Source organism: Gracilinanus agilis, chromosome 1 (assembly GCF_016433145.1).
Source record: "Gracilinanus agilis isolate LMUSP501 chromosome 1, AgileGrace, whole genome shotgun sequence".
Taxonomy (NCBI): Eukaryota; Metazoa; Chordata; class Mammalia; order Didelphimorphia; family Didelphidae; genus Gracilinanus; species Gracilinanus agilis.
The window spans coordinates 419,411,235-419,419,694 of NC_058130.1; positions in this window are offsets into that span (position 1 = coordinate 419,411,235).

Here is an 8,460-nt window from a genome sequence, read left to right on the forward strand (position 1 = left end):
TCCCATCTCCAGGTCTGATGCTCTAGCCACAGAGTCACCTATCTGCCCCACTCATTATCTTTCCAATGTTTGAACTTCCCTTTCTCTAACCAGGGCAGAGCTATCCTTCCATTTGTTAAGACTGACAACCTTGGTATCATTCTCAGCTCCTTACTGGCTCACAGGATATATTGGATGAGTTGCTACCCCTCGCCAACTCTACCTATACAAAACCTCTCACATCTCTCAAATCTGTCTCCATTTCTCTTACTGTAGAGCACCCACTTTACTTCAGGCCCTTTTCTTCTCTTTTCTGAATTATTGCAACAGCCTTCTACTTGGTCTCCCTGCCTTAAGTTTCTTTTTAGTCTAATCCATTCCACACAAAATTGTCAAAGTGATATTCCTAAAGCATGTGTCTGATCATGTCAACTCCCCTCCTCTATGAAACCCAGTGATCCCCTAGTACCTCTAGAGTCAAATATCAACTCCTTTACCTGACATTTAAAGTCCTTTCCAATCTGGCTACCTTTTCAATTTTATTATATATCACTACTCTTCATAAACTCTTGCTATTTGCCATAACAAAATTGAGCCTGAGAAAGGTCAAGTGACTTACAGAGTCTCACAGCTAATTAAGTGTCTGAGGTAGGATCAAGCTTAGGTCTTCCTAACTTCAAGTCTAGTACTCAATCTACCATACTACCTAACTTCCTTGGACTATACTGGTATTGATTTTGTATAAAATTTATAGGTGTTTTTGTTCATGCCTCTATATGTCCATGTTGTGTATGGCTCTCCCCACCCCTAATATAAGTTCCTTGAAAGTAGGGAGTATTCCACTTTGGCCTTTTTATCCACAGAACTTTACACAGCACCTGACACAAAGTAGGCACACAATATATGCTTGTTATGATTACATTAGTGATTGAATAAATATGGACTGTTTCAAGCTCTTCTTTCACAATACAACCCATTCGAGAACCTATTGAATTAAGTCCCTAACACTTCAGTATGAATATGATTATTTCCATCCTAGTCTTTATTCAATATGGCACTTATCAGGGTCCAAACACTGTGCCAAGCACTTTACAATTATTATCTTACTTGATCTTCAAATAACCCTGAGAGGTATGTGATTTTATTATTTTCATTTAATAGATGAAGAAACTGAGGCAAATGAAGGTCAAGTAACTCATCCCAGGGTCACATAATAAGTAAATATCTGAGGCTGTATTTGAACTCAGGTTTCTCTAACTTCAGCTTTCTCTTTGCTTTCACTGTCCCCTTCTATGTCTATACCTTGCTCTTTGTCTCCATAAAAATTCTTTAGAGTTAGGTGCTTTTTTTGTTGTTTGCTCATTTTTCCTATTTAATTATAGGTAGGCTTGGAAAGATGATATGATGGGCTGAGGGCTGAGGGCTGAGAGTTCTGAGAGTCTCCCTCCCGGTGCTGATTCAAATGACCCTTGAGATGCTGATAGCTTAAAGACTTGCCTCAGGCTTAGGTGTAAGCTTTTGATCTCACTCTGATCTTGATCAGGTTCGGGGCTGTGAACTTCATCCAATCAGGCACACCCTTGATTGTCCAGTCTTGAAGCTCTACCCAGAACTTTAGGTAAAAATATCAGTACTTAGTAATTAGTACTATCAACCACCCCAAAGTGTGACCTAAGTCCTTATCTCAAGGCCAGACTAGAATTCCCTGGGCTGGGGCTCAGGGTTTCTCCACAGGTTTGAAATTTCAAGGGGTATGGATTGACTTGTACCACTATTTGCCCAGGCAGGGTCTTGAGATCTGGATGTAGGTTTGGGCATAGGATCTCAAGACTTGGAGAGCAGATGTGGGGTGGGGAGGGGTGTGGCTTGCTGTTGGCTTGTTTTTCTCTCCTTACTACAGATTCTTGCTGGGTCTGCTCTCCTCTCACCCCTGTGCCACAAATGTTCTTTACCTATCTTTTGGGTTTTTCTTTTCTTGAAAGTTGTTTCACTCTCTCTACTTTTGGTTCTTTCACTCCTGTATTCATTTTGTGACAATATTTTAATCTTGGTTGGAGAGGATTCTCATGACAGCACAGAGCTGCTCTGGATTACTCTATCATCTTGGCTCTACCCCCCCGGAACTCTAACTTCAGGTTTCTCTACTGTACCACCTAGATGCCTTAAATTTCTTATCTGTAACAACTCTTTATGTTTGTATACCTTCACACATTCTTTAATCTAACATGATTCTCATAACATCCCTGTGATACAGACAACCTGATTTTACAAATAAGGATTCTGATATCCAGAAAAATTAAGTGACTATCTAGCCCTAGGCCATACAGAGAATTAGAGGTAGGGACAAGACTTGAATGCTGATTCTTTGTCTCTTAGAACAGAGGATACACACCCCCAAACCCCACACACAGAGCTTGTTTTGTCTTTTTTAAGTCATCCCAAGCTGCATCTCCCTTTTGCTTTTTCCCATCTATTCTGCCAATAGCTGTGCAAAAGGAAGGAAGATGAGGAGTGAAGTCAGTGAGGACCGAGTACTGAAACTCTATACATTTCTGCAAGAATCTATACAGAGGAAGATGAAATTCTTCCTTGCCTTCCCTTCCCAGAATAATAGGGTCGTGTAATCCTCTTTGGGCTAGGGAGGATCAAAAGGAGCCATTCAGTTGCCCTTTCCCAAACAGAAGTATAAACAGCCCCAGTCCTTGGTCATTGTGCCCTAGGGCCTTACATCCTGGGAAAGAGTCAACCAATTCTACCAGGGCCATTGGAATTTTAAAATGCTGTAAAGTTTCACAGTACTCAGGACTCATTCAATGTATTTCAACCCAACAAACATTTATTAAGTGCCTACTGTGTGGAAAGCATTAGGCTAAGAGCTAGGTGCATTGAGAAAAAAATTATGAATTAGTGCCTTCCCTCAAGGAACTTACAGATTACAGTCTATCTAGGGATAGAATTCTTACATAATAATGAAAATGGGTAGCATTTATAAAGCACTTTAAGCCTTGCAAATATATTTTTATTTTTTCATACTCATAACTACCTGAAACTGATGAGCACCTGATGATAGGTACAATTATTATCCTCATTTTACAGGTAAGGAAATGAAGCACAGAGAAGTCAAGCTGTTTGTTTAGGGTCACAAAGCTATTATCTAAGGGAAAATGCAAACTTTCTGACTTAGATCCAGCATTCTATCTACTGGGTCACCTGGCTGCCTACTATTTATACAAGTAAGTAAATAGAATTATATACAAAGTAATTTCAAGACTGAGAGACTGCTAATAGCTGGTAGGACCAGAACTTTAAGGAGGTGTCACTTGAGTTATCCTTTAAGAAAACTACAGATTCTGTGAAGCAGGGATAAGGAAGAAATTCATTCCAGAAAAAAGGGACCATTAATAAGAGCACCTACCTTCACTAGGTTGTTATGAGGATCATATGATATAATAAAATGCTTTTCAATGCTTAAAGTTACATGTGTGTATATATAATACATGTATATATGTTGTATGTATACATACTATATATTATGTGCACATTTGTAGATTGTGTTTATATAGTATATAATATACATATATTGTATGTATTGCATATGTAGATAATGTATCCCTTTTCTCAGTTTTCAACATTCTAACACCACAAATGGAATGCATGAGAAGGCAGGGAAATGGGAATAATTATAATGTGTACTTTATTTCATCTTCCTTTTATTTAATTTTTTAATTATCAAGTTTATTTTTCTAATCTCCCACCTCTTACCACTACTGAGGAAGGAAGGAAGGAAAGAAGAAAAGAAAGAAGGAAGGAAGTACTTTTTCTCAAGGAGCTTATATTCTACTAGGGGTCCACAACAAAATCACAAATCAATAAATATAATGTAGTCTGAGGAGAGAGAAAACTTTAATATGGAGGCAACCAGCCAGTTAACATTTCCTGGGTACCTCCTGAATGCATAGCCCTGTCCTGGATTCACTTCAGCAATTTGGCAAGTTCCCCAGGAGACCTGGCCAGGGCTCTGAGAAGTATCCAAGAGCATAAGCCATTGCTGCTCTTTCCTTCCTTTATCCTTCCTTTCTTCCTTACTTCAAAACAGCAGCTTCCTACAAACTAAAGGGCAAAAGTTTGAGGTAATGTAGCACCCCTCTACTGGGGGAGAGGAGTTAGGACAGAGAAGACACACACCTATAAAATTTACCAGATCATCCATAGTCAGATTAGACAAGAATTATTCATTTAATTTAATTAAAACAGTGTTTATTCTAAGAGAACTAACTCTATTCCCAGTTCTTTTCAAGGTACTGTGGGGAGGGAAGGAAAATGACAAAAAAAAAGCCTGTCCTCAGGGAGAAGACAAAATGCATAGGAAATAATTAGTGATTAATTCAGGTATGGAATTTATACACCAAAAATAAACTGGTTAAGACAATCTGGGTTGGAAGAGGTCAGAAAAAGGAGGGATCCTTACAAATTGGAGTGGAGAGAGAAGGCTTCATAAAGGGTGTAGAATATGAACTGAAGCCTGAAAGATAAGTAAATTCTGAGGAATAGCAAATAGCTAGAGTTTATATAATACTTAAAGGTTTGCAAAGCATGTTACTCATATTATTATATTTGGAGTTTTTTTTTTAAGGCAAATGAGGTTAAATGGCTTGCACAGGGTCACACAGCTAAGAGTCTGAGGCAGATTTGAATCCATGTCTTCCTGACACCAGTCTGGCCTAGTAATCTATCCACTCTACCTCCTTGCTGCCCCCTATACATAAGATCTTGTTTGAGTTGGGATTCAACAATCTTGAATAATAGGTCCTAATATTATCATCCTCATTTTACAAATAAAAAAACTAAGGCAAAAAGAGATCAAATGGCTTTCTCAGAATCTCAAGGCTAGTCTATATTCAAGGAAGAATTTGAACTCAGATCTTCAACTCCATCTACTGCACATCCTATAGTTATAGAGGGAAGTGGTAGAGTGGAGACAGATTTTTTGGGGGAAGACTCATAGATAAAGACCTGTAGAAATGAAAGCATAAAGTGATGATGGAATGGAAAAAAAGAATTGGTCTTAGAGTCAAAAGGGCTGAATTCTAGTCTTAACTCCACAACTTTCAAAGTAGGTTACCTTAAGTGAGTCCCTCTCACTCACTCTCAGTGTCCTTGGACATAAAATTGTGATATTACTTGCCCTACCAATTCTGTTATGTCCTTGAAGTCTGGAAAATCTGAATAAATTTTTTTTTACCTTCCCTTAGTACCAGAGAAGCCTGATTTTTTTTTCTTTTTCTTTTATGGGGTATTTACAGTAGTACTTTATTGTAAATTTTGGGCTGAGTATGCATTTCTGAGTTTCTAAACTTTTTCTGTGTCATCTGTGACTCCCACAAAACTCCTCCAAAATTTCAGTTTAACTTCATATGACAACCAGCAATATATCAAAAATGCAATAGGGAAAGTCATGACGTAGAAGGGGATTAACTGTACTCTAGACCTTTTCATTGTAAAAGTGAAAATTGGGAAAATGCCATCTAAAAGTGTATATATTTCTATGGACAGGGGAAATGTATCAAAACTACCTTTCCGGTGATCCAACATGGTCCAACTGGTTTCCGTTTCCGGGTCTTTGGGGCATGGGGAGATCTACATCGATGCAGAGAGGGTTTAAAATCTCCTGGGTTAGGAGGGAGTGGTCTCTTTGTGAGTAGGCTCTTGGCCAGGAAACAGGAGACAGTAATGGAGGCGGCAGTTTTGAATGCTTACAAGCGCGTGGTCTAATGATTTTATCTATCAGCATGGCTTTAATTAAAATACTAATTTATATATTTATACAAGCCTTTATCATTTTTAATATTTATATCATCGACTATAGGTGTGACTTGAGTTGTTAGAGAACTTGAATATATTTTCTCAACCAGTGCAGTTAGATACCTGGTCTGCAATCTACAGTCTCAGAGAACTGTGTAGGGGCTTTGAAAGGTTAACTGATTTACTCAAGAGTTGTGCAACCTCTGTCTAAAAGAAAGTCTTGCATTCAGGTTTTCTCAAATCACAGGTAGACTTTCCATTCCCTTTGCCATATTGTCCTATATGTTCATAGCACTTCTAGAATTTTAAGACGACTTTATGTACATTATCTCATTTAATCCTCACAACAATTCTATAAGATGAGTATTTGTATTTCTACTTTATTAAATTTTTTTGAAAGTCCAAAGAAATTAAATTGTTTTCCCAGAGACAAACAACAAATAAGTGTCAGCTGATATTTGAATTCACAGTATTTCCTGACTTGGGGTCCCCTACTCAGTCTATTCTATAACACTTTCCTGTTATCATTGGCCCCAGAGAGCAGAATTAGGAGCAATGAACAGATGGGGAAGAGAAGCAGGATTTTTTACAAAGTAAGGAAATAACTGAAGAACAGTTAGAAGTGCCCCCCAAATGGTGTGACCTAAATAGCAATGTATTTCTCAATACTGATCATGTTCAACTGAAAGCTAAAAGTTCACTTCAGGGGATGTTGGAGGATAAATTTCTCTTCAAGTTTGAATTAGAATGACATCTGGGTTCTGGAATCTCTTTCAGCTTTAAGATTCTGATTTTTGGAGGCTGAGAACCTGAGTTAGAATCTCTGCTTTGCTATTTACTACCTTGCAACATTGATCAAATCACTTCACCTATATAGGACTTAGTTTCCTCACCTGGAAAATAAGTGGTTTGGTCACGAAGGTTTTTGAAATTCCTTTGAAACCTTTTGTAACTCTAAATCTATGGCCCTATAATCCTACATATTTTGTATCCCTAAAGCATTTAAGGTATTCTTCTTATTTACTTAGAAGACAATAGTCAAAAGTTCAGAACATTGCTGACCCTGTCATTGGCCGATGTGTCTCTAAAGAAGTCTGCCATCACACTAAGACTAAAGCCAAAATGAACATCTAGACTCTCACTTGAAGCAAGTACTCAATTCACAGTCACATCTTTTTTCCATTTTCCACACCCCCCCCCATATAAATTAAATCATTGTGAAAACAAAATACCACTGGAAGAAAATGTTTTACCTCTGCTTAAGTGACAGAAAGAGCTCATACTCTGATACATCTCTGCCCGATCTTTCTTTGATGAACAGAGAGATTTTTTTCCCACAAGCCAAAGCCTTATTACAATATCAGGAACCTTTAAAGGGACACCCTGGGCAAATAATGGAATGATTCTCTCTTTAGTCCTATTTCTTTAATTAGCAGTCATTTGGGACGTCTCCGTGCTTTATTATAGGTACAACAGTTTGCTGTTGCTGAAAAGTACATAAGGCTAAGGGATCAAGTTCTGCGCCTTTAACAGATCAATGTTTTCACCAGAGTGGTTCTTTCGTAGGGTTACTCAGTTTTAAAGGGTACTGAAGTGGCCCTGTGCTCTTAGAGCCGCTGCTGCCTCTATCTGGGCGGGCCAGCCAGTGCACGCTGGGAGGCCGAGCTTCTCCTTGATCTTTTTCCCTTCTTCAGAGAAGACCCTTTGTAGTTTGCTAAGGAAGGGAAGCATTGTAGTCCCTACTGAGGGTCAGTAATCTCCAGCATCCAAAATACAGCTTCCCCTTATGATGAGGGGAAAGGGGGACGATGAAATGTGAACTCAACGAAGCTTTTCTCTTCTAGGAAAAAAGGAGTTCTTTGCTGGGTTTGGGTCAAAGCGCTAGGGAGTTAGCCCGGAAACGCGGGTTAGGAGGGACCTAGTGATACTCTATATAAACTGAATTTTTGCTGAGCGTCTGAAAGAGTAAATTTCCCTTTTTTTCATTAGCCATAACAAGACGCCAACACCCCCCCACACACCCACACACACACCGCTGTTATTTATGTATTGGCTATTATTATTAATAATACTATGAATAATTAAACATCTGTTAATAATTCACACAGGGCTAAGGGTGGATAGGACGGTGGTGGAAGAGAATGGAGGGTGGGGGAGGTACTTGATCCCCCCCTTCCCCTTTTCTCCGTCCTCACCTACTGCTGATTCCCTCCATTGTCATCGCTGAGCCGGGGGAAAGAGGGAGGGGGGCGGCAAGAGAGAGCGAGAGAGCGAACCTGGCGTGAAGAATGCATTACGCTTCTAAACTCTGTTGTTATGGCAGAAAATATATTCCATTCGGGTGTGAGATTCAGGGGGGAGCTCGGTTGCCTTAGTACCTTATTTGAGGAGAAATTCCAGGCAAACTTGTCAACCTCTACTGACCTATCCTGGTGAACCTAGGCTGGCATAGGTATGTGTAAGAATACGTGCACACACGCGGATTTGCCAATCACGCTATATTTCTATACATCCATCCATCCATCCATCCACATACTCCACAAATACACTCTAGCTACAGACTTGGACACGGTATTAAACACAATAACACACACACTGTACAAACACCATACTGTATACACACTATCTACACAAATATATATATATATATATATATATATATATATACACACACACACA